Consider the following 24,914-nt stretch of genomic DNA (forward strand, 5'->3'; position numbering starts at 1 on the left):
CATACATTGCCAAAATAGAAAAACAAGCAAAACCCCCAATGGTCAGGCCTGCTTTGTTCCTGCTGGCATACACAGATAAGCAGCCTTTCCAAAGGTGATTTTCCTTATCCTAGGGGTTCCTCCAGACTGTCACAGCTGTCTTGATATTTCCAATACAAGATCCTGGCTGCAGCCAGGGAATGCACTCAGGAGCAAAAAGCCAAGTGAAACATCCAAGTTCAGCCACTGCAACACATCATTTTTATATGTCCCTATCCAGCTGTTGATGTGGATGTGACTCTTCCCCTGAAATCAATCTTGTTTACAGTGATGCTGTCCCAGGACAGTCTGAGACAAAACTGAATGACCCCTCATCAGTGGTCAACAGGGAAGTTTTGTGAGACAAAGTGTGCAGTAAGCATTTCTGAGTAACTGCCCCAGTATTTCCCAGCACTGTCAGGCACATTGCAGTGACTGCAGAAAGGGGTACATTAAAACTCCCCATGCTGAGAACAGTCATAAGTTTTAATGAATAACAAATCTATTCCAGCTTGAGCAAAATATACAGATTATGCCACTATATTTTACCCTTCACCTTGCAGACTACCTCAATTAAAACCAAAAAAAATTAAATATACAAGGTCCCTGAAAAATACTGCTTTAAAAAAATTCAACACCACAGTGATCTGTCATTTCCTCAACAAAAGAAACCAAGAAAATAAATCAAAACCAACTGGTGCCTTTGGTCTTACACTGGAAAAATGATAGGTTTTCACTTCTGTGGAATATTCCACAGGAAGGTAAATTGTCCTTCCCACTCATTTATTTAGGCACTCAGCCAGTTCCAGGCTATCAGGCACACAGCCTACACAGATTATGAATTTACGAACAAACACCATCTTCTTTCATTCTATGTAAATACAGATTTATTGCTTTTATGCGTTGGCTGCAGATTTTTAAGCTACTGTCAGTTTTAATTTATGAAAGACAAACAAACATGCTCTGGGGGTTCATTTGCCTGTGTCACTGACTACCAATCACTCCTGAGGACTCATCTGCAGGGCTCACCTTTGCCATTCACAGCAGAAAATCTATAGATATAAAGTTTTGCAATAATGCTTGTAAATACCATTCATTTTCAAGAGTCATATAAGCAAGGTAAATAGTATTTAAAGCCATTGATTGATAGAAATTCTCATTTCAAGCTGAAACAATGCACTGAAAGAAGTTGACATATATCACTTTTTAGAAACTTCAGTAGAAGACGAACTTTGTTGCCAGGATTCAAGACTTCTGCTATGAAGAAAAAAAAAAGTAGTAAAGCAAATCCTAGTCTAAGTTGCAGAACAAAAAATTAACTTTCAAAATGGGATAAAAACACAGCAATTTGTGGCATAACAGGACAAAAACACTTGAATGGGTGATCTTTTCAGAATTATGCATTTGCAGGTAGGTAGGAAATAAGATGGGGGTAATCATATACCTGACATCCAGTGCAGTGAATCATAAGGAAGCAGTTTAGCTATGCTGGTGCACAGAAGAACAATGGCTTAGTTTATTGACATGCCAAGAAAAATAATTTTAAGTTAATTCAACATACTACCTACTTTCTATTTGCAAATAACACTTCATGTATATTTAATTTTTTTTTTCTTTTTTCCAGATCATAAATCCTGATTTATACACTGTCTTTCATTTCTCTCAATGCCAACTGTCCACAACATATCAATATGAATAATATTACCCTGTGCAATCATACAGTTAAATGAAACACCATATTTGGCCAAATGGCCTAATGTCTTGCAGCTACATCAGGACAGATATTATCACTAGCACTTAATGGCTGTTGATTAACATAATGAAAGTAGGACATTAAATTGAAACAGTGTGCTGGGTTCCAGGAGGTCATGCTAAAACAGCTGGTGAGGTTATGGTTTGGTTCCTTTGCATTATGATCACCACTTCATTTATGATAACACAACACATTAACAGGCACATTTCTTTGTGGTATCTCAAAGATCTTTATCCTTTAAGCACGTTTTCAGTAGACAGAATCAGCAGTTCACCTGTTCCCTTCTCCATGTTATTTAGGCATCACACTGCTCCAATATGCATTGTTTTTAGTCCAGTGATGTCTAAAAAGTTCACAGATGTACAAGAGGATGTTTGTCCCCATTAAGATCAAGACTCAAAGGAACCTGTGAGATGCTAATCCCACATTCACTCCCCTCCTTCAATTTGTGCCCTGAAAACCACCACAAACACACACAGACTGTAGCAGTTCCTCCTGTTCCCCAGCACACCCAGACTCCTCAGGGACACCATGACCACAGACTGTGATTCCAGGTGCCCTTGCAGTGAACTTGCCTGCTCAGACCTGGTCAGCATCTGATTGCTGGGACTCTGCCAGGTGCCAAAAAGCTCCTGCTCAGGAACTGAACAGTGCTGCTGTTCATAACCTCCATGTCAGGAACTCTATGGCCATAATACACTCCTGGGCTATAGAGCTAAGCAGGACAACACTATAAAGTTCAAATAAGAGATTAACAGCATTCAAGAATTCAAGTTCTTTACAGTACACAGCATTTGCCTTCCAAGCCACCCTGCAATCTGTAACTTCTAAACCGAATTTAAAACCTTGAATGAAAAAAAAAAAAATAAAAATTCAGAGCCATAGTGCAAGTACACAGAATTCCCAAGTTAAATTATTTCATTCATACAAAATTTTTAAATAAAACATGTTCTCCCAAGCAGATGTCTTCCACACAATTGTCAGTTATGCATTAAACTTCAGCCAACACACAGAGGTGTAAGAAGGATTTTCCCTCATCTCTTTCCTCAGCTTCTCCTGAGCCTGCCCATCCTGCACTGCAGCAGGGAGCCCTGTAAGGGCGTCCCACAGGGAACCTGGGGACCTGCTGTGACCCAGCCTGCTGACCTGGAACAGGAACACTCCTGCCTGGCTAAATTTGAGATAAAGTAGAACATGTACAGTGAGCCAAGAGCAGTGGAAAGTTACCAGGAGAAGAATAAGAATGTAAATGGGGCTGAAAGGCCAGCAAGCAGAGGGGGCTGAATTAAGACCTGGTCAAATGCAGCTGGAGACCCCACGGTCAGGGTTTCTCCTTGGAAGCTGTTCCCAGGCCACATCACCTGTCTGCTGCCTTAATCAAAACAGGATGAGGAGCTCCCTGTACTCTTGACACCATCTCATTACTTAAACTCAGTTTTACTCATGTGGGAAATAACAATGCAAAATTAAAGATCCTGGCAACACTCCTGGATGAACTCTGCATGGAACTTGGGGAGGAGCACAGGTTTCCACATGGAAGTGTTTGGCATCTGAAGCCAGTTTGCATATCCATGATCAAAAAACAGTGCTTCAATTGCAAGTGACAGTTGCATATCTGTGGCCAAATTCTTTTAACAAACAGATATTGAAGTCTCCCAATCAGATTTTTTTATTCTTTTTCCTATCATAACTCAGTGTTTATATATCAAACAGCTGTATGCTTTGTCTCACAATATAGAGGGATATGCAATAAAAGAGGGAAATAACAGTGTCTACTTCACTGAACACCAGGAACTTGGTCCACTACATTTCTGTTTTTGAGGACTTGTACTGGCAGATTTCCAGGAGAGGTTTTTATATCAGGACATCCTCAGACAGATCACCTGTAACCCAAGCACGTTATGCCAAGTACTTCTGGTGGACAGTAACATCATCTGACATATCCAAATTGTGTACAAGTGGTATTTGAAAGCTGAAATGAAAGAAATTTCAGCAAGGCTATAAATCAATTGGCATTCCTACAAAAACACTCACTCGAAAAAAGACAGCACCATACACGCAGGAGCAAAGGAAAAATGCAGTGACTGATATCACTAAAAACAATTGGTTGAGTTTGCATCTATTTTTTAATCCTTGTTTTTACCAGAGATCATTCATCTCTCACATATTTCAAAGCATCACTCAATATCATACACGCTTCCAGAGAAAACAAGGAACTAATCAGAGCAGATTAAATAGTGTTGCTTAAATTTGCTCTACATTTTAAATTAAGCAACAGTTATAGTGTAGTTTTTCAAGATGTCTAAAACTGTGAAAAGAAGTTGAACAAGACACAACCACCCTAATAGAATTCCTCTCATGTCAGAAAGTTATTTTCTTGGCATGTGTGTGTGTCATCTCCCCTTCTTCCCTCCACCCCTCCCCTGGATAATTAACCAACATTCTTTTGTTGGGGCTGTCATTAAAAATGGTTTTTAAAATAGCTGTTAGAACAGTTTTAATGCAGCTGAAGAGTTTGTGCCCAGCTTGTACAGAAATTCATGTATCATTAATCAGTCTTATCAAAATTAGTGGCCACAGCACTGATCACTTCATTCAGGCAACCTGGCTCAAAGGGGTGGAAGCCACAGGACCAGAAAGGAACTTGGTTTTGCTGATGGGTTTTTTTTGTTTGTTTTTTTTCTCTTGCCTTGGCAAGAGAACAGTGATAGTGAATCATGACCCAGATTATAATGAGGATACATCCTGATCATATAATTTAATTGATTTCATCTCAAGTTTCCAGTGATGTTTAATAGTCTCCCTCTGCCTTGTTCCCTCAAAAGAATAAAACAAAGTTTGTGTCTTTATGGCAATTTCCACCTCAGCACAGCCAAGTCAAAGTACTAGAAGCAGCTTGACTATGTTTTCTGGCATAATTAAAATTAAATTCATGAGGGGAAAATCTAATAGAACAACAAAACCCTTCAACAAGCAAAACTGCAGTGTTTACAACTGTTGAAATATATTACTTCATTCTCCAGTTACTTAAGAAGACAGATAATTGAAATAACTTCATAAGCCAGCTTTCAGTGGACTACGTGCAAGTAAAATTACTTATGGATGTATAATTGAAAACTAAATTACAGTATGATTTCAAACTGTTTAGTTTTTCACTTACATGATTGTTATGTGAAGATTTCAGTATTGTATCTGAAAGCAGCAAAGTACTGACAATATTGGCTTTCTTAACCTATTTGTGTATTTATGCAAGAGTGTGTGTGAATAAACTCTCATCCTTCATATATATACACCTCCATCCTCTTCCTGAAAACTCAGGAAAACTAAAAACCACTCAAGTGAAATGTTATTCAGTGGTCAGAAGCTCACAGATCTATTGTATTTACAAGAGAGTCTAAATGGATCTGAAAAGGCACACCAAGGTCCGTTGTCCTCTTGCAGACTTTTTCTTATTCAACGCTGTGAACTTCATATTCCCATATAGTTCTGATTTTCCTTGTGGGGAAAATTTCAAAAAAGCACTCTCACCAGCAAAGCTGCAGGTCAGAGATGAAACAGATGTCCTCTCGTGGTATCTCACAGAAATCCTTTAGTCCATGCCCCTAGAATATATGAAAGGGACAAATTTCTACTTGAGCAGTTGATGCCCACGGAGAATAAAAACACTGAAAATGTTATTTCAGGTTCTGCTGTGGATTCTCAGAATTCAGGCTAAGCAGCAGTGAGTCTCCTACAGAGCAGTTTATTTATATGTATACACTGAGATGCTCTGAGTTGCAGAAGGGAAGTTAAAATGTTAATTCCTGTGTGTACCTCAAACTGTAGCTGGTGGAACAGAGCAAACACATCTTTGATTTCACACAACTCAATCTATTTGTAAGCCAATATGAAAAGAAGAAATGAAAAAAAAGTTCTTTGTAAGAAACACACCTGTGCAATCTCCAGAATAAGCATTAAAGAAATAATAAACTGGGCTTTGACTCAGAAAACAAATAGACTTCTAAACAACAAGGGGTTTAATTGGAGGAAATATTTAATTTCCTTAACAAAGGAAGGAATTCATGGGAGATGTCTAAGCAAGACCTCAGTAGCTGAATCAGAAAGGGCTTCATTATCTGCATTTCACATCTTGTTAGACTTGCATTTTATGTGTTTAAGCCCTGCACCTGCAACAATCTTACAATCAGTGCAGTGATTAGTCCAGCTGTATTTATATTTCATGTAAAGTTCATTTTACTTCTCATTCCATCTTTATTTTCCAGTCTTGACAGTAAATTTACTTTGTAGAATATGACTGGGATTGGATTTGAGGCCTTCTGTTAGAATTAAAGTGCTAAAAATCCACATTCAGAGAAAGCTGAATTTGGAAATGAGACATGCTAAGAACTGGCCTTGGGAATCCTCCCCTTGCAAGGATGACGATGAAGAAATTGGCAAATCTGTGAAAAGGATGGGGTGCAGGAGACAGAAGAAACATTAGGAAATGTTAAAGTCTACATCAGGAATAATTTTCACATTTTTAAATTCCCAGCAGAAACAAAATCCATGTCAGAACTCTTGGTCCCTACTCCACTACAAAGGAAAAAATAGTTTTGGACTATGTAGCTCTGGTCTTTACTAAGGTACCCACTTGGTATAAAAAAAAAAAGAAAAAGATTTTTTTAATAGCAACCACTTGCTACCTCCTCCAAGATCAACAGAGATGTGTCAATGGAGTGTGATTCCCTGCAGGTTCACGTGTGTCTCCTGATCATCTCATCTTTTTTTGGTAATTCTCTTGTTTCTTTCCTTGCTGAAAAGTGCAAGGCTTTGGCCAAACAACTGTGTAGTGTTTTTGCATATTTTTACTGAAAACATATGATTAAATCTTTCATTACATAATTCTTCATTCTCACAAGTCAATAGCATCACCAACAAGGATCTGGACAAGGCTTCTGCCTTCAGCTAGGTATGATCTGCTTAAATTAATCCTCCCTACTAATTTTCATGTGAAAACTAATATTGCAATATTTTTTAACTGGCTAGAATTGTTCATGAAGAAAGAGTAAATATCAGGAACTGGAAGGGCTAATTGATCTCTTCAAATGCCCTTAAAACCAAGTACTTGAGGCCAAACTTCAACAGAATAAAAAGAACAGAAGCTTTTTCAATGTCAGAATTGTACTCAACCGATTTTTCCACTTTATTTCCTGTTCTTCTCTTGCCTTCACAGCTCATCTCTTATGTAATTTTTCTCAGAATTATTTCCTACAATTGTTGGTGATATTAAAAATGAAAAATAGCAAAATAATAAACTTCTGGCACATCAGTCTCTTCCTTTTCCCCTGTAGAGGAGAGAACAAACACACAATATCAATAGAAGCTAATTTCAGACTAAATAAAAAGCAGCATAACGCCCAATTTTTTATCCACCTAAAGCAGAGTCTGTCATGATAGCAAGTGATAAACCTGGGAATCAAATTTGTCATGATACTTCTTCAGTTCCAGTGTTGATTAGAGGAGACAGATCAAAAACTTGAAGAAAACTTCTATTTAAAGAAAACTGAGCAAGCCACCACCAACCCCTAAAAATGGAAAAAATAAATCTGTCCAGATACCAGTGCACTGGCAAATCAAGTGAATGCCTTTTTTATCATCATTATTATTATTAAAAACTTGTTGTACATGGAAGGTGGAAATCATTAGGTCCTCTGGAGAACTCACTCATGGCACAAGAGCCTGTGATAAGCACATCAGGGATATCTGAGTCCCCAGAGTTTACAGGTCTCCCTAAACAACAGAACCATCCAGAACTGCCACCCAGAACTCTCAGATTTCCTGAGTGTCTTCAGAAGCTTGATCAAGACACAGGCTGAAGCCCTTGGGCAATTTATCTAAGTGTCTTTGGGGATCCACAAAATCCTCACACAGCTGTTTAAGTGGCTCCAGTTCTAATCTTTATCTAGAGCCATTTACATGCAGGAGGGCTGCTCCCAAAGAGCTGTGATGACCTGTGCACACTCTTCTGTATCAGACAAGACATCAGTCCATGGTACATGTCCCTGCTGGTAAAGTCCTTCTGTCTTCTCTGAGGTTGATAAAAAACAGAGCTAAGGATCTTGGCCATACAGAACAGCTGTACTGACCAACAGGCTGCAAAGGGGGGAATGTCCTTATTCTAACACACCAACACAGGTAGCAAAAAAATAAGAATACTACTTGCAAGTCAAGTCTAAACCAGATTTCACTCTGATAGTCATCAGTCACAGCCACTTTTCCCATTCATTCTCATGTGAAAAGCTGCTGGTGGGAATAGATTTTCCTGGAAAGCCAAGTCACAGAACTACTGAAGTCAAGCCAATGATACAGCACATACCTCAACTGCCTCCTTCTCTCTGGCAGCTCTTCAAACACACAACCAGGCTTCTAAAAGTTCCACTTGGACAGTTTGCTCTGCCAGAACTCCTCCAACCTCCATTCAAATATTTCAAAGGGGATCATGTGCCCTCAAGTGTCCACATCCAACCACATTCATGGGGCATTAGTCAGCACTTAAACAGCTTGAAAATGCATTCCTTGAAAACATACACCTTAGTACAAACATGTGTTTCTCAAGCTGCAGCTTTTAATTCAAGTTATGTGCCTACAGTGAGGTTTGTCCCTAGTATTTATTTTCTCCCCTGTAATTCAGTGTTAATTCACATACAGAATTGTTCAGGGACATCTAGTTCAGGCAAAGTCACTACACAGAAACAAAGATCTGTGAAGACAACATTTATTTTTTGACAAAATTATTTGAAATGCAAGATTAAACATTAATCAAGAACACATCAAGCAAGATACTTCAGTATTGCCTCTTAAAGGATACATCTGGATCTCAGACTAGTAGCATTACCTGAGTGCTCTTCAGAGACTTGCACTTCCTACTTTACTCTAAATAACTCCTTGTCTTATTAAAAGCTGCTGAATCAAGAGAAAGATCTTCGGGTTCCTGCCCAGGGAAGTTTTCAATCAAGCTCTATTTGAGGAAATTCACTCTGTTCTGCTGCTGCGAAGCCTATCTGCTGCTCTCCAAGGAATCCGTACAACAAAATCCCCATTTACTGCACATGTCAATGCTCACAGGTACTAAAATTCACTTAGCAGTTCTCTGCTGTTAGTAGCCACAGGCTGCTTAAGCCAGTCTGTGATTTTTAGATGGAACTTCACTAGGTGCAAAGGGCTCACAAATAGTGCATTTTGGTACCCCAAAATCCTTATGATCACAACCCTCAGCACACGCTCTTATGAATTTCCCATCTTTAAGAAGGCAAAGAAAACTAAATTCTGGTATGGTACAAACCACTTTCTGGCAGGAATGTGGCATGACAACTGGTCCTGCCCTGCAGTGCAGCCCATCTGTGGGCCAGGCTGGGGAGATCTGCCAGTAAGGGTGGCACTGCCCTGGCCTGGCACCCTCCCTGCCAGCCCTGCGGCCACGAGCGCCCTGCACAGCGCTGCTCCTGGTTCCATCCAGGCTCCAGATGACACCTGCAGCCCAGGGACATGGCCCTGGGCAGTTTGTTCATGTCAGCAGATCCCAGATAGTGAAATGGCTGTTTGGCCAAGCCTTGCAGAATGACGTGACAGCTCAAGGCATGCTGTGTGCCTGGCACAACATGAGGGGTTTTGGGGTATGGAAATGTCAGCTGCAATAAAATACTGCTCAGAGCAGGGGAAGCCAAACTTGGCAAGTCCATGTTTCTGCTACCTGAGTCAGGCAGACCGCCCCATCAGCTGTGTTTGGCTGTCTCAAGGGCAATCCAGGGAGGAAAGGACCATCCTTGGTGGGGAGTAACATTTAGGAAGGCAAAGGAAGAGAGCCAGACTGAGGGAAGAGGTTGCAGGCAGGCTTTGGTACTTTATGCCTCTGGTTTAGGTGACCAAACTCTGCATGAGAGGGCAGACTACAGCATTGCTATTTCTATAAGCTGTGAGCACTAGGACTCTGCAGATGGGTATTTTATAACACACACTCCTGGCCCAACTGGTAGAAGATCATTTAACAAACACTGCAAGAAAAGAGATGTAAAACCCTGAAGATGCTTGAAACCATGCCAGAAGGAAACATTTCTAGTTTCAAAGGCTTGCATTTGGAGGTGGGGAAGACTTGTTTGGATAGATGATCAAAATTAAAGAAAATTTCCAGAAGTAGCAGTCCAGAAGTTTTAAACACTGGTTACTTGTGGAAAGCAAAAAAGGGTTTGGGGAGGACAGTTTTGTGGGCTTGGAGGTTTGGAGGATTTGTTTTGTTTGTCTGGTTTTGTTATTGTTTGGTTGGGTTTTTTTAATTTTATTCCTTAGTTGTTGTGAGGGGTTTTTTTTAACACAGAATGACAAGGCTTTCTATAATATATGAACAACCTAAAACCTACTTACTGATTTTTTTTTTAATATTATGTTATCAATAATTAGAAAACCTTGTTTTCTGGATTAGATATTAAACAATCACACTAGTGGTCCTCAAGGTATTTCCAATATTAAAATTTAAATAAACTATAATAAAGATTAATTTAAAGGAATATTCCCTTTATTTTCAATTTCCAAGCATTTCCATTTAGGGGCTGTGAGTGCATAAGAGAACTGACCAGTCAGAGAAACTCAGATTGCCTTCATTGCCTAGCTCTGAGTTTTGCCCAGCTCCAGCAGAAGGTTCCTGCCTGCTCTGGTGTGACCCCAGGGATGCTCCTGCCGAGGGAGCAGCACCACTGCCTGCACAGAGCACTTATTTTAAAACACAGCCCTGGGACAGCTGCACTGGCACAACAAACAGGCCACAGCAGGAGAATGAGGACAAGTGGCCCAGGCAAAGAAAAACTTTCTTCACTGAGTGCTGTACCCAAGCTACATTTCCTCAAGTGGCACCCACAAGCTGCAATGATACTGTTAACTTAAGGTTTGTGTTAAATTGGAAGGGACAGTCCTGTCACATCCCGGTTCTTGGACAGTCTGTCTCCCCTGTCTCATGCCAGCTCTCACATTTACCATTTACCAGGCCAGGGAGCTTGAGAAGCCAAAATAAGCCAAGCCAAAACACAGAATTAAACCCCCACTCATTTTCAAACCTCCCTCTTATGTCACACAAGCTCTTCTCTCAAAACAAGAGGAGGGATGGGAACAAACATCCAAGGTCACACACGACAGAGTTATCTTCTTCACCCTCTACAGGCTTAGCACTGCCATGATCCTCTTGATTTGCACTTGTTTTCATGCTTTCACTGCAGGCACAGGTGAGAGGGGAAGGTGCATCTGTTTTCTCCCCTCCACAACAGAATAGTGGTGAAACAAACCTTTCCCTTCAAACCTGGAATATTCAACACTAAACACCAGCTCAGTCAGATGGCAGTTCCTCACAACTCCATCAATAATTATCACTAACCAGCCCTCTCCACAGTGTACTCATGTAACTGAAGTACTAAGAGCTAAAAAATATGGGGTCCTCATTTGTCTGGGCACTTAAACATGGGCCTAAGCTTACATTCATTTCTCTGAACACAGAAGATAAGATACAGTAAAAACGGGAAAAGCTTCAAGGTTATTTTACATAGACCACAAATCCCAAGTAAGGTACAGTCATTGTCAAATGCAGCTGATCAGCCAATGACATTCATTTTTTTTCTTGTATTCACATTTACACAATTGACTTCTTCAGGAATTATCCATACCCTTCATCATAAGCCCATGCTCCATCAGTACTTAAATAAAAGAGGCTTATGTACATAAAATTTACACTGCAGTGGCTGACCCCCAACCAAAGAAAGTTTCCTACAGTAAGCTGAATAAAGTTAAACCTTAGAAACTCTCCTCTTCCCTTATAAATGTTAGTTACAGGAATTTAGGTCTGCTGAAACAGACCATTATGTAATTCTCCTAATCCTGCAGTGTCTTAAAATATCTTCATGTACTATCACATCAAGTGTGGGCACACAGTGGGCATCAGATGTTTGTCCTGTGAATAAAATGGGAATAGAAAACATTCTTTTATTATCAACTTAAATGTTTTATAATGTCTCTTCTCTTGAGACAAACTGTTATTTTTTTCTGTACTGCAGAAAAATAAATGGATTTGTGATATGTTTGAATTTTCTTTTTGTTTTAAAGATGATAAACTAGAAAATGTATTCCAAAGAACTGTATTCTCTACTTATATGAGATACATGTCTACACAACCACGCTTGAGCAACTACAAGGTTCAGGTGAGGACTGCTGAAAAAACACACAGTAAGTTTTGGTCACTTTCTATTTAATTACCACAGGCTCTCCTGCAGCTTAGGAGGTTTTTGCATTGAAAGAGAGAGAAGATTCATGACCCATATCAAATCTAGCCATATGGGAAGGCTGCTTGCAAATCATTATTTTTTTCACAGGAGCAAGCAAGCTTTGCTGGGCTTAGTTGAATATGCATCCCATCACAATTCCTTGCATTGCTTTAATACCACATTAAGATTACATTGCATCTCTTATTAAGAATTGTTATCGAGATCATAAATACACAATGTGCATGTAGAAGAGCACTTCAAACAACAAAAGCTGCTTTATGCATAAGGTAACTACAGGGTTTAATTAGGAAGACAACTGAGTTGGGTTTTTTTAGTCAGATATTTCTCAGACTCTCTCTCTTACCCTGTAGTCAGTGCTGGTGATTCCTGCAGCTTCAGAGAGGCTTCATATCAGAGCAATCTTGGCAGTGGACAAGGAGCTCCTGACTGCCAGTGGGGAGCTCAGAGTCACTGAATCCCGAATGGAGCAGAAATGGCAGTGTCAGAGGGAGAGGGAAGCGGGCTGTGAGAGCAGGGTCTCACTCTGAGCAGTGTTCAGGCTGCTGGTGAGCAAGCACAGACCTGTACACACATGCTGCAGTGGCTGTGGCTGCACAGCTCAGCCCCCCTCCAGGTCTGACAGGGCTCTCTGACCTGGGAAACAATGAAGCTTCTCCACTGGAAAACCTCAGCACAGATGAGAGAAGCAGAAACATAGTCCTTGTTTCTGTGTCCATACCCTGTATGATTAGGAAGTTTAGTCTGCAGTTACTTTGAGCAGCAGTCAGGGGTCACTCTCTGGAGTCACTCTGGCACACAGGTGTCACCAGGGATGCCACAGGCTCTTCTACATCATTATGGGGTCAGAATGTTCCATACACTCTAAGGGGTTGAATCCCACAAGATCTATTTTAGCTTCTGCAAAATCAACCAGAAAAATCTGACTATTATTATGGTTTTCAGTATTGTGATTTTATATTTTAAAGAGATGTTATAATGGTTATTTTCCACAAAGTTCAGGAACAAAACAAAACCAGGTCCTTCAAGGTGAGGCCTACTGCATCAGGCAAACCCAAATGCTCCACCACCCACAGAAGACATAGCCATGAGATTTTACAGCCAGTAAATGATTCAATTCTTTCATTTTAGCTTCTGAGTCAAGATTTCATCTATTTAGAATTTGTTTCTCTTTTTTTTTTTAGATTAATAGAATTGTTAGTTGTGTATATATTGGGCTATAACCTTACCAACAGGACAAAGACAATTTACTTTTATCTACCTCTGTCTCAGACTGAAAACTCAAAATGCATTTATCACTGAAGACTACTCATTTAATGTCCATTGTAACGACAATCCAAACAAATTTCTTTTTTTTTTTAGTCCAAATCTTGTGATTTAAGTCTTTATACATGTTGAAACACCCCAAAAATAAATTACTGAAATTTCTCATTAATTTATTAGGGATGCTGTCAATAACAAATCCTATGTAGCAACAACATTAAGAGCAAAATTCCAAGGCTTGTAGATGATACCAAATTTAAGGGAGATAAAATAATGACTGACAACACAAGCAGCTTTAAACAACTTCAATAATTTAAGTGATTCCTCCAACAGATGGCAAAAGCACTTCTGAGCACACGTTTACAAAATAATTGGTCTGGAAGCAGGCAAGTAAGACAAGAAAAGTGTACTAAATGGCACAATTATTCAGCACAGTGATTAGAAAAAGGATGTGGGGGCTTAGCAAGGAAAAGAAATCACTGAAGCTATTGGCACAAAGGAAAGCAGTGAGACAAAAGCATTCATTAGTAATGTCAGACTCCAGGCAGGTTATCCTACCAGCACACTGAGCACAAGGTGCTCTCCAGCTGGCACCTACCATCCCCTGGTCTACAAAACACAAAACAGATGTTTGTGTAACTGGAATTTCTTTTTCTACCTTCTTCCTTTCCTGAAATAAACAATCTTTTTGACTTCCACCCCAGATCTCACAGCACATAATTTTCTTGGTGAGCACATAAGCCATGAACCCATTTTCCTTTGGTCAGTTTGCTGTCACACAAGTGCCAGGGCTACCACAAAGCAGATGCTGTTCCAAGGTCAGAAAAAGACTGATCAGGGCTCAGGAGGATGGTTAACATCACTCAACAACTTCACACTGCTTTTGTTCAATGTTGATTTCATCTTCACAGCACTTCTTAACAGAGGACTTCTATTAAAAGTAGTATTTCCCATTATACAGCCCAGCACTTTTCTCTCCTGAATGTGATTTAACGCTGCAACACAAAATGTATGTTGATATAAATACACAGCATTACAAAATGACAATTTGAATTACTAATCTGAAAGACTTCTCTGCTTCACCATCAACCCCTCAGCCCAAGTGCCACAGCAGCTGGGTAATGCAGCCAAGGAAAATAAGGCAGGCAGCCAGCACTCATCTTTTCTGGCAAAGCAGAAAACCTCATGTAAATCTGTGTGACAGATAATGGCTGGGAAAGCCAAAGAAAAGCTTTTATAATAATACATAATATTTCCATATTTTCTTGGAAATGTTGATCTTATGGCTTCACCATGATAGCAATTACCTGCTGACACAGAACACAATTTTTTTAAATTTCTCTTACAGACAAGAGGTGCTTTAAATTTTATATCTGAAGACCATAAAATTATTCATTATATAAAATTAATTGAATAAAGAAATTTCATTTTGTAAGTACATTCCATACTTCAGCAAAAATAAGTTGGATTCTTTAGTAAAGTAATATTTCAAAACCTACATTTCTGGATACTTCTTGAAAGCACTTGGATTATGTGCTTCATGCAGAACCTTTATAGTGTTTATGCATAAATTAGGTCCTGGAATAATGTACTTTCTTGATGTATATCTGTGCTACAATTCCCATTCAAACATTTGGAAAGCTAAATAAGGAAGACAAGCTAATGGCACCCCTTGGGTTTCCAGATTTGATTCCAACTGTGGCATCCTTCAGGGAGCTCTTAAAAAGGAACAGAAACTTCACAGCAGTCTGCAGCAAAATTTGGCACACACAGCTTAGAAAATAGAAGTCTTCAGGAAAACTGCTTGGTTTTTTTGTCCACACTGATATGAGATACCTTCAAGTAAAAGATAAATGCTGCTGACAAGCAGTATTTGTTCAAAGCAGTTTTCTTCAAAGCTGGTGTAATCTGTTAGCAACTTCTGAACAAGATGATGCATAATTGCAATTTCAGCCATGCAGTGAAGTACAGCAGGACAAATACAGTTGCACATGCAGAGGCATAGGCTGCGACCCTCTTCTTCTTCTTCCCCCCAACACCCCACCCTCAGCTGGAAATGCAGTGTTTACCCCAGGATAGAGGGTCTACCACACTCCTCACTGTGAAACACCACACTGTAGTAACAAAAGGTACTGCAGGAAAATCATCCTGCAGCAAATGACCTCTGCAGTGCACAGAGCATAAATCCACTTCCACGTGAAGAACAACAGTGGGGAACAAACTCAGTAGCAAGGTCTCAGAACCAATTCCACAGCTGGTTTAACAGAACCCAAACCATTGTATAAAAACAGCAAAAGGTTTCCCACTGCTATGAATTAGTGAAAAGCAGGAAAAGCCCATCAAAGTAAGCTTGCAACCAACTCCATAGACCACACTCCATGAGCCATAGATCAACAGCTGTCTGCTTGTGACTTTAAATGGTGCCCTCAATACATTTTTGAACATCTGATTTTTAAGGTAAGGAGGTCTCTAGAGACATCTACTAATTTTGGAATACAAGTTAGATCTAAGTGCAAGAAAATAAAAGCAAATGTAGTTTTTTTGTAGCTTCTTCAAAAGAGTTTGAGGGAGTCAACTGTTGCTGTTAAGGAAACAGAGATCAGATTTCTCTGGTTACAGAGTCAGGCAATCCTGATTCATACACACAAAAATCTTACTTTATTTTCTGCAGTTCAGAGTGCAAATAACTCACACTGTGGATAAGAAATGCATGATAAGATTTACATGAATATCACAGAGAAATGCACCAACAGGACTGAGGAACTGTAACCACCTGAATCTATCACTGATCTCTGCACAGATAGACATAGATCAAAGACAGAATCCTGTGGCTGCCTCAAGTAACCAATATATACACACAGTTCCTAGATAACTGTAAATAACTGTAAATTTGTAAGCAGTATTTTCACAAATTATCATAGCCTTACCAAAACAGCAGGAGGGAAAAGGCAAAAAATAACCAGCCAGTTGAAGCTATGAAACTAGAATAAACAGTGCCCTTCTTTCAGTCCCTGCTTAGCATCAAAATAGTCCTAGAATGTTTTCATTCAAGAATTGCAATAAGAAATTGAAAAAAATCTAAATCAGAAGTCATTGGTCTCATTTTAAAGGCATCTGTACAATAATGCTCTAAGTTCTACTCTCATGTATAATTTTTTTAAACAAAAAAAGAAAAATAGTTGCAAAACTGGAGTAAAAGGAGCTGATGCTTTTTTCTCTGGTCTGAGAATTATGAGCCAGACACAGTTAAGGGATAAAACTGTTTTTACCTTGGTATTTAAAAAGGATCCTTATACCTGGTATTCCATGTATACAATTGTACAGCCCTTGCAAAACAGCTATCTGACAGATTCCCCAATGAGAAGCTTTAATGCATGGTGTGACATCTCACTGTTCTCAAGTATTACCCCCAGATGGGGCTTAATCCTGGTTTACAAAACATGTTCTAGAGAGAATTTTGGTTTCTCAAGATAGTGTACAGCTTTCTGGCCTCCAGCTGTGAGGCCTTTAGAATGTTTGGTTTTCTTGCCTAGCAGAATAGCAGGACTGTGCTAAAATATCATGATTAAAGAATTACAAGTATGTATGCTAGGAATACTGAGAATACATAAAAGTGTATATAAAAATAAAAGGCAAAAAAATCATCATGGCATCATTGCTGCTGATTAAAATATCATAATTTAATGTAACTATATTAAAATCAGCAATGTGCTGAGGCTTTCCAGACACAGAAGTAGACAGAAGGATTTGAAGGTAATAAAAATTAAATTGCAGTATCCTCATTCACCTCACACAAAGCTTGACTCAATCTGAAGGACCAGTTACTGGCTCTTCTGGCAGTCCTGGTGAAGCACTGCAGCCAAAGCATTGTAAATACTGTATTAGACTTGAGAAAAATGAAAAATCTGAAAAATGGGCTGTTACATCCAGATTCCTCTATGCTACAGCATATTGCACCCTTCTCAGTGTGATGAAAGTGCAAAATTTTATTTTTAAGTTGTTCAAGGTCTATAAGAAGCCATTTTGTCCCTTACCAGAATTTCAGGTACTGCACAAGCAACTAAAGCCTAACCAGAGACTCCTTTTATCACTTCTAAATTGCAGGAAATAACAAGAACCTGCTTAGTAGTGTATCAAGGCAGAATAGAAAGAGACCCAGAGTACTGTTAGTTTATCAATTATTTGGTCCATTGGAAGGAAATTAAATATTTCTCTTTTCAGTTAAACAAATAGTCAATGATGTGTCAAAGTGGTAAGGTGCTTGTTTAATTTCAGTTTAGTTTGAATGTAATTGATCTTTAAAGTGCCTGTACTCATGGACTCTCCAGAGTGCTTGGTAGTTTTTCATACAAGCTTTCATCTTTGATAACCCATTCTTTCATAAATGGCAACTCTGCATAATGAAACTGTGCTTTTTCAATTAAAAATTTCAATGAGCATTTCATAGAAAGAAAAGTCACTTTAATTACAGAACTGAAATTTTGAGACTATCTCTATTACACAAAGTTATGGTAACTAATGCTTATTGCTAAGTATTACTATTTATAACATAAGTCAACTAATACATTTTTTAGCAACTATACTGCAGTTTAAGATTCAATAACATTGTGGTTAAGAGTGAAGCACTGAAAGATCAAAGTGAATGCTGGAATCTAATGTATTTTTATTAAATTGCAGCCCATAACCTTAGCATACATTCTGTCATTCTTTCTGTTAAGAACATCATTCAAAATCAATAGCAGGAAAGAAATGTGTTTATAAATAAAATGCAGAGGGGTTCAGCATATCAGTGCTGCAATTCCTAATTAATATAATTTTCATCAACTCTGCTGTAAAATTCAGTGATCAGAAGAATGTTTTTATGTGTTCCACCTCCAACGTACATGTGCCTGTTGCTCACTCTGCTGAAGCAGAAGCCTAATTAGAAGTTTCTGGATTTGGATATAATGAGGCCTTTTTCAAAGTTGGGCAGTTATTCCTCAATAATTAAGAGGCAGGAATTGATCTCTCTCTATTCCACTTCTTATCTGAAGAAACTTGCTGATGTGGTTTCTCTGCATTTTGCTTCCTATCATTGATTAACTTTTGAAGTCCAAAATCTTAAAACTACCCATTATGAAATCTGAGGAAGTTTGTCTTTTGGGTTTTTTTCTCCTTTTAACTTTTCCCATATGATTTTTTTTTCTTTCAGGAAAGGAATCCTGTAATTTCCAGCTCTCCCTTTAACTGCACTGGGAAATGACAGAGGAAGAAATCTACAGGGACTCATCTCTATCAGAGCAACTTACTATGTCAGAGTGCTTTGAAGCAGGCTGGAAAGCTGTTTTCAAAACTTCCTTTTCTCTGTTTTTTTAGCAAATTGTCCTGTACCACAGTACAGTTGGCAGTCCTTTGTAGGAAATGTTACAAAACAAAGTGTTTGACCTCCACTTATAAAAATTATGTTATTGTATTTAGCATTTATAACTTACTTTACAGAGAAATAAGAGCCAGATCTGGGACACAAAACTACACAGTGCTGATATCCCACAAGGATAATATTCCCTAAACTCCTGGATGCTCCTGTTTCCAGCTGATTTTTGTGTATTGTCAACACTTGTGACCTGGGGGGGAGCAGGGGTAATCAAGACATTGATACTTGTCAAACCTCAGCTTAACTAACCTATTTGAATATTAATGGGGAAGGAGATGCCTAAGAGCTGAAATTCATCAATAATCTATGTAGGCATGTGGCCACAAAGCCTCCTGGAAAATATACAGTCAAGAGAACTCAACCAGGGCTGTTTGCTTCTTAGTGAGTTCCATTTGGAATTAAAAAGCTCAGTGTTAAACTCCCTAATGCCAGAACAGTTTTAGGCTCCTCCTTTTAATAAGCTTCCTGAAGCAGAAATAGAGCCTTAGAAAAAGTTACCACTTGTCATTGCTTTCCCCTTCCTGTGTGCTCCCTCTTCACGAGAAACCTTTGATTAATGTTTCAGTGCTACTTCCCCTGCCACCAAAAGCAATCTGTGCACCTTTTCTCTGGAAACACAACTCACAATCAAGGGTCAAACCAGACTGAAAACTCTGCAATGGAGATCTGACATCAGTTTTAATTCAGTTATAACTGAATAGTGAAAATACATGGAAATAATCAGTGCATACCTGCAATACTCCACTAATACATGGTCGATATGTTTAAGTGTATCAATCAATATATAGAACAAAGTTAAATTGTCATTAAACAGTGGCAAAACAAAAATCAGTTTTTCTTCAAAATTATAACATGACAACCAAACACAAACCTAGGAAAAGAACTGGTTTTCACCAATTTGCTCTGTGTGAAAAATTCCTGTTTCTCTGATTTATACTGTCAAAGCAACGCAAATGATTCATTTATAATAAAAATCTTGAGAAAAGTGAATGTATTTTGCTTGGATACTTCAAATAGCAAAAGTCAAAAATCAGTATTTCAAAGTTGCTAAAGTTGATTTTGAGTTAACATTTGACATTTGGAATATATTTTAGCCATCAGTAAATTGTGAGCTTCTGATATATAAGGCCATGAAATGTTCCTTCCTCCCCAAAATACAAACTTCTGAATGTTTAATAGGAAAAATCAAACTGAGTTGAACCAAAAAAAATCTTGCATGTAAATTCCCACTCTTCCCTGTGGACTCTCCTTGACCTTAGATTTGCCACAATTATCTTCAGAGAATAAATATAATTGGATGTTCTCCTGCCTCACAGACCTGGAATACACCAGGCACAACATAATGCATAACATGTGCATAAAAGCTTCAGGGCTTTGTTTAAGAGGTGACACCAGCTCATCTCAAGGGCATTGTACCTAGCTGTAAAAACAAGTTTAAATAATACTTTCACAAAAGAACTCAGAAACTTAGTTATAAAACATTCACTAGTCTGTTTGTTGATAGGATTATTGTAAGAGGTTAAATCCTGTCAACATGCAGAAATGAATGGAGTATTTTCATATTATTAGGTGGAAGAAGACAAATAATCCATCACAGCATACAGCAAACACTACATTCAGAAAAAATGTTCAGCAAAATGTTTAATTAGGGAATAAATTACAAATGCTTGCATTATTTGCTTAGTTTGTGACCTTTCAAGCATCACTTGTTCATTACCATACTACCCTCCAAACTAAGACTAAGCAAATACTAAGTGCTCCAAAACTTTTTAAACATTACATGTATTATTAAACATTCCAGTGTTAGGGAATTGCCAAAGCTAAATGGTTTTATTTGGAGAGCAGATTGTAGCAATAAAAATTGCTGTAAAATTCAAGTTTGGGGAAGAGTTAAATGCATGAGTAGTTTAGGAAACTTGCTAAAGAAATTTGTACACATTCAGTCATAAGAACTCTGTGCCCCACACAGGGCCTGAATGCCAAATTATTTGCTTTCATGTTTCCAGCTGTCATGGTTTGACACTGGCCCAATGCAAGGCACCCACCAAAGTCACTCACTCACCCTCCCCTGCCATATCTGGGGAGAGGAGAGGAAAATTCAACAAAGGGTTCATGAGTTGAGATAAGGACCAGGAGAAAACACTCCAAGGGCAAAACAGGCTCAGCTTAGAGGTACAAAGTGAATTTGTTACTGACAGAGTCAGAGGAGGATAATGAGAAGTAAAATAAGCCCTTCAAAACAACTTTTCTTCCCCCAACCCCTCCCTCCTTCCCACCAGCAGGGCAGGGGACAGGCCGTGGGGGTTTCACCATGGTCTCACCACAGCCTGCAGAGGAATCTGGGCTCTGGCCCCTGGAGCACCTCCTTCCCCTCCTTCTCCACTGACCTTGGTGTCTCCATGTTGTTTCCCTCACAGGCTCTCACCTCCCTTCTTCTCTTCTCTACCTGGAATTCAAACTGCATCGCCCCTTGTTTTGATTTTCTTCTCAAATAAGTCATCACAGATGCATTACCAACCTCTCCCATTGGCCCAGCCTTGGCCAGCAGCATGTCCATCTTCAGAGCCATCAGAAATTGGCTCTGCTGGACATGGTGGAATCCTCCAGCAGCTCCTCACAGAAGCTCCATGTCCCCCCTGCTACCAAAAAGAAGGCTATGCAAAACCAACACACTTTCTGACACTGTTCTGATGTTTCTTTGTCTTTTCACACTTTTTCAGGCTATCACCATATTTGATTGGATTCCAGAGAAAGTTGCTAAAAATATGGACAGAACTTTAGTAACACCCAACATCCAATTTTTCTCAGAGCAGCCTTCCTTATTTAGATTTTCAAATGAATCATTACTGTCTCTGCTTAGTTTAACCAATCCTGCAACCAACAAAAGGCTCAATTTAGCTCTTAAAAAGCTACTAACCCAAATATTGGTACTAATTTAAACTGAGACAAACAGAACACAGATCAGACTGTAGCAGAGGACAGCCCTGAAAATTATACAGCTCTTGCCCACAACTAGGTATCATTGTTATTCTTCTTTCATTTCCTTCTCCTGGTAATAAATCCCTATGAGGAAACCTGGCTGCACTTCATTTTGTATCATTTAGTATTTAGACAGCCTAGTTCCCTTTTTTCTAAGCAGGTGATTGATTGTCTTCTACACACTCTGTTACTCAATAGCCACACCTATGATGAGATCCTCTAATATGTTCATGAATTAGTCATTACTCACACTCCTTCCTCCGAGAACAAAAAGGTACCTGCCAGCACAGGAGGGTTAGAGCCACACTGAACAAGCCACAAAGCACACTTCCTAAGAATTGCAAATCACCCTATAGCAGTTGAGGATCAAATAAAATTTAACAGTTTTATTTATAAAATTTGATTACGCCGGTACCATGGGTTTTATATGCTATTCCCCAGTCTTGAATCTACTGAAAAATATTCCTTAGGCTCAAATACAAGCTTCAAATCATACAGCCATAAAAACAGGCAATATTTGTAATACAAGATAAAACCAAATTGCCTTTAAAAATCCCACAGTATTTTCCAGAGAAAGGTAACTGTTAGCTCTAATGTACTGGGCAAGATCCAGTCTGGGTAATTATGTTCCCTTACCTGAATTTTCCTTACAGTTATTCAATTTTACCACCTGTCCTAAAACACTGTGAATAGTTAAGTGAATTCTGTTCCTGGCACTAGAAAACTGATATAAAGCTTTCTGTTTCAGCCAAGTTTCATAGGAAAAAAACAACTCCATATATATATACATATATACAGACATACATGTATGTGTACATATACAAATGTGCATGTTTTGCTGACCTCAAAGCAGTAATCTACATTTTTTTTCAGATTCCACAGGCTTCCTTAAAATGTGTATCTGTCACCCTGCCAAAAGACAAAGACTTCATGTCAGACCCATCAGCCAGATTGTCTTAGAGGCAGGAAATCACGGTATCAATCTCAGGCCTCCAAGGCCAGCAGATGTGACCCAGTGCCCAGCAGCCTGTTTTGCAAAGAGTCTGAAATTGAGAGATTCCCAGTTTTTGCAACAAGTGAAGACTTGAGATTGGGGGAACAACTTCAATAAAGTTGAAATGTCATTGCAGGCATGCTGTATTCACTAACCTCACTGAAAATCTGGGAAAGGTTTTCCATTCAAAATGACTCAGTTTACAAAGCGTGGCTGGGCAGCTGTCTTCTGTACTCCCTGGTCATGAAGGTATTTGGAAGAAGTTTTGTTTCCTCATCTTATTTCCCCCCTCCCTCCCACGTGTACACACACCCAAACAGACACTGATTCAATCCTGCTGATCAGATAGCCCAGTTTTTTACAAATTCTCATTACTAATCAGCACAATCAGGATTTGGTCTCATTAGGCTGCTGCATTTCATCCCAAAGCTGTCTGCTGATTAATTGTATATGTCAAACAAGGTGAGGTTTCTAAGGAAGCACCGTAATTTCTATTAAATCAGTTGATGCAATTAAAAAATAGTCGTGCTTCTGAGAATACAAACCCATCAATTTCACTCATTCTCAAGTACTGATTGTAACATTCCTGTATCCTATTTTAACCTGGAATCTCTAAGGAAAAAGAGGTGTAAAGAGCTGGGTGAATTTTGCAATTCCACTAGGGTTGTCATCCAAATTGCTCATTCAAAGACACTGTCACATCCCTCACAGGTATCCTTACTGCCTATGGGTGTACCAGGCTTTTGAGATGACCTTGCCTCTCTGGAACAAAGCAGAGGCACCCAACAGCCAAGCTGAACATTACAGCCTGCATCTAGGGAGCAAAATTTGGGAGGATTACTCTGGCCACACCTAGCTGAAGAGGTAGTTATTAAATTTGTAGAGAAAATCCAGACTAATTTGTAGAGAAAATTAAACTAGAAATCTGATGGTGGTGAGTTGAGCAACAGGTTCAGGGTGAAAGAGATGCCTGTGGCTAGAAACTTATTTATAAATCAAACTCAGTACTGAAGGATACTGCTCCCCCATCTGAAGTTACATGTGTATACTTTTATTTCAAACTTTACAATTTATGAGTCCAAGATAGTAACAACTAAAAATATTCATAAGAACATAAGAGAACTTATAATCTTCCTTGTCTGCAAGAAAATTGTGACTCCATCCCTCATATATACCATAAGTTATAAAAAAGTTTTATTTTTGCAGTTATTATTAAACAATCTGATATTCATTATGTACACAAGAATTTATTTTAACCTAAGTAATATCTAGTCCATGAATGTGCATATATGACACATACATATTTTACTCTGTTAACTTTCATGAAGAACTGAATTAAGCTTTCATAAAGCCCAATTTACTTTAGCAGTGCTACAAAAAAAATCTAGACAAAAAATCTAGACTTTTACAACCTGTAAGACAGAAGTACTTGACAATAAATGGAAGCATTACAGAAAGATTAAAATAAACAAGTGTGAACATATAATATTGCCTGATGAGCTCCAAAGTTCATCATTGTAAATCCACTTAATTAGAGATAGAACTACACTACTCATTGAGCTATTTGATCACTGATACACCTCTGACTTGCTTAACTCCTAATGATGTCAGATTTCTGCTCATAATAAGGTGCAATTTCTCCCAAAAATTGGAAGTCTTCAAACAAACCACCTGAAGTGAACAAAACTCATCACAGACAGCTTTAAAACAATCTGTGCAAAGACAATTTGTTACAAATTTTTTACAAAGATTCTGCTTTGAATTTTAGTAATTTGCAAACTTTGCAACCATTGGCTTATGGTTGGTACATCCTGATGGAGTCACAAAAAAGCACAAAACCAACAAGAAATCAAAAAAGGGACAAGTAATAAGGAACAGGCTGACCTAGAACTAAATGATGAATTGGCCTCTGAAACATTTTAAGAGCCAAATATAATAACACTTTTAGGTTTCATTTCCCCTACCCCTTGAGGCCTGTAATATTTCCTCATTAAGTAGTGCAGCCAATGAACAGACTCAGCTCTCTTACTCCCAGACAGAACTCTATGTGACAGAAGGAATCAATATGTGCACCAGAACCACTCTTTCTCCAAAGGGCTCATGCCAAAAACAAATGGTCTGAGCCAATGTACAGCAATTCATACATAAATTTCCTAAATGAAGAAGCTTTAACTTCAATCTGCAAAAATCACTGCAGAA

General features: G+C 38.7%; 1 long non-coding RNA gene across 3 annotated transcripts in view; it reads right to left on the reverse strand.

Annotated features, from left to right (window-relative positions):
• Positions 1-24,914, reverse strand: part of LOC111935652 (uncharacterized) — an 89,467-nt gene that overhangs the window by 48,674 nt on the left and 15,879 nt on the right. The window contains exon 4 of one of the 3 annotated variants that reach the window (XR_002867778.2): positions 883-5,373. The exons of 1 other annotated variant lie outside the window; for it this stretch is intronic. This is a non-coding gene — a long non-coding RNA (uncharacterized LOC111935652). Of the gene's footprint in view, positions 1-882; positions 5,374-11,907; positions 14,325-24,914 lie in introns of those variants that run through there. One more of the 3 variants, XR_015276685.1, reaches the window with a different exon arrangement.

The sequence above is a fragment of the Cyanistes caeruleus genome, chromosome 15 (assembly GCF_971803275.1).
Source record: "Cyanistes caeruleus chromosome 15, bCyaCae1.hap1.1, whole genome shotgun sequence".
In the NCBI taxonomy this organism is placed as follows: Eukaryota; Metazoa; Chordata; class Aves; order Passeriformes; family Paridae; genus Cyanistes; species Cyanistes caeruleus.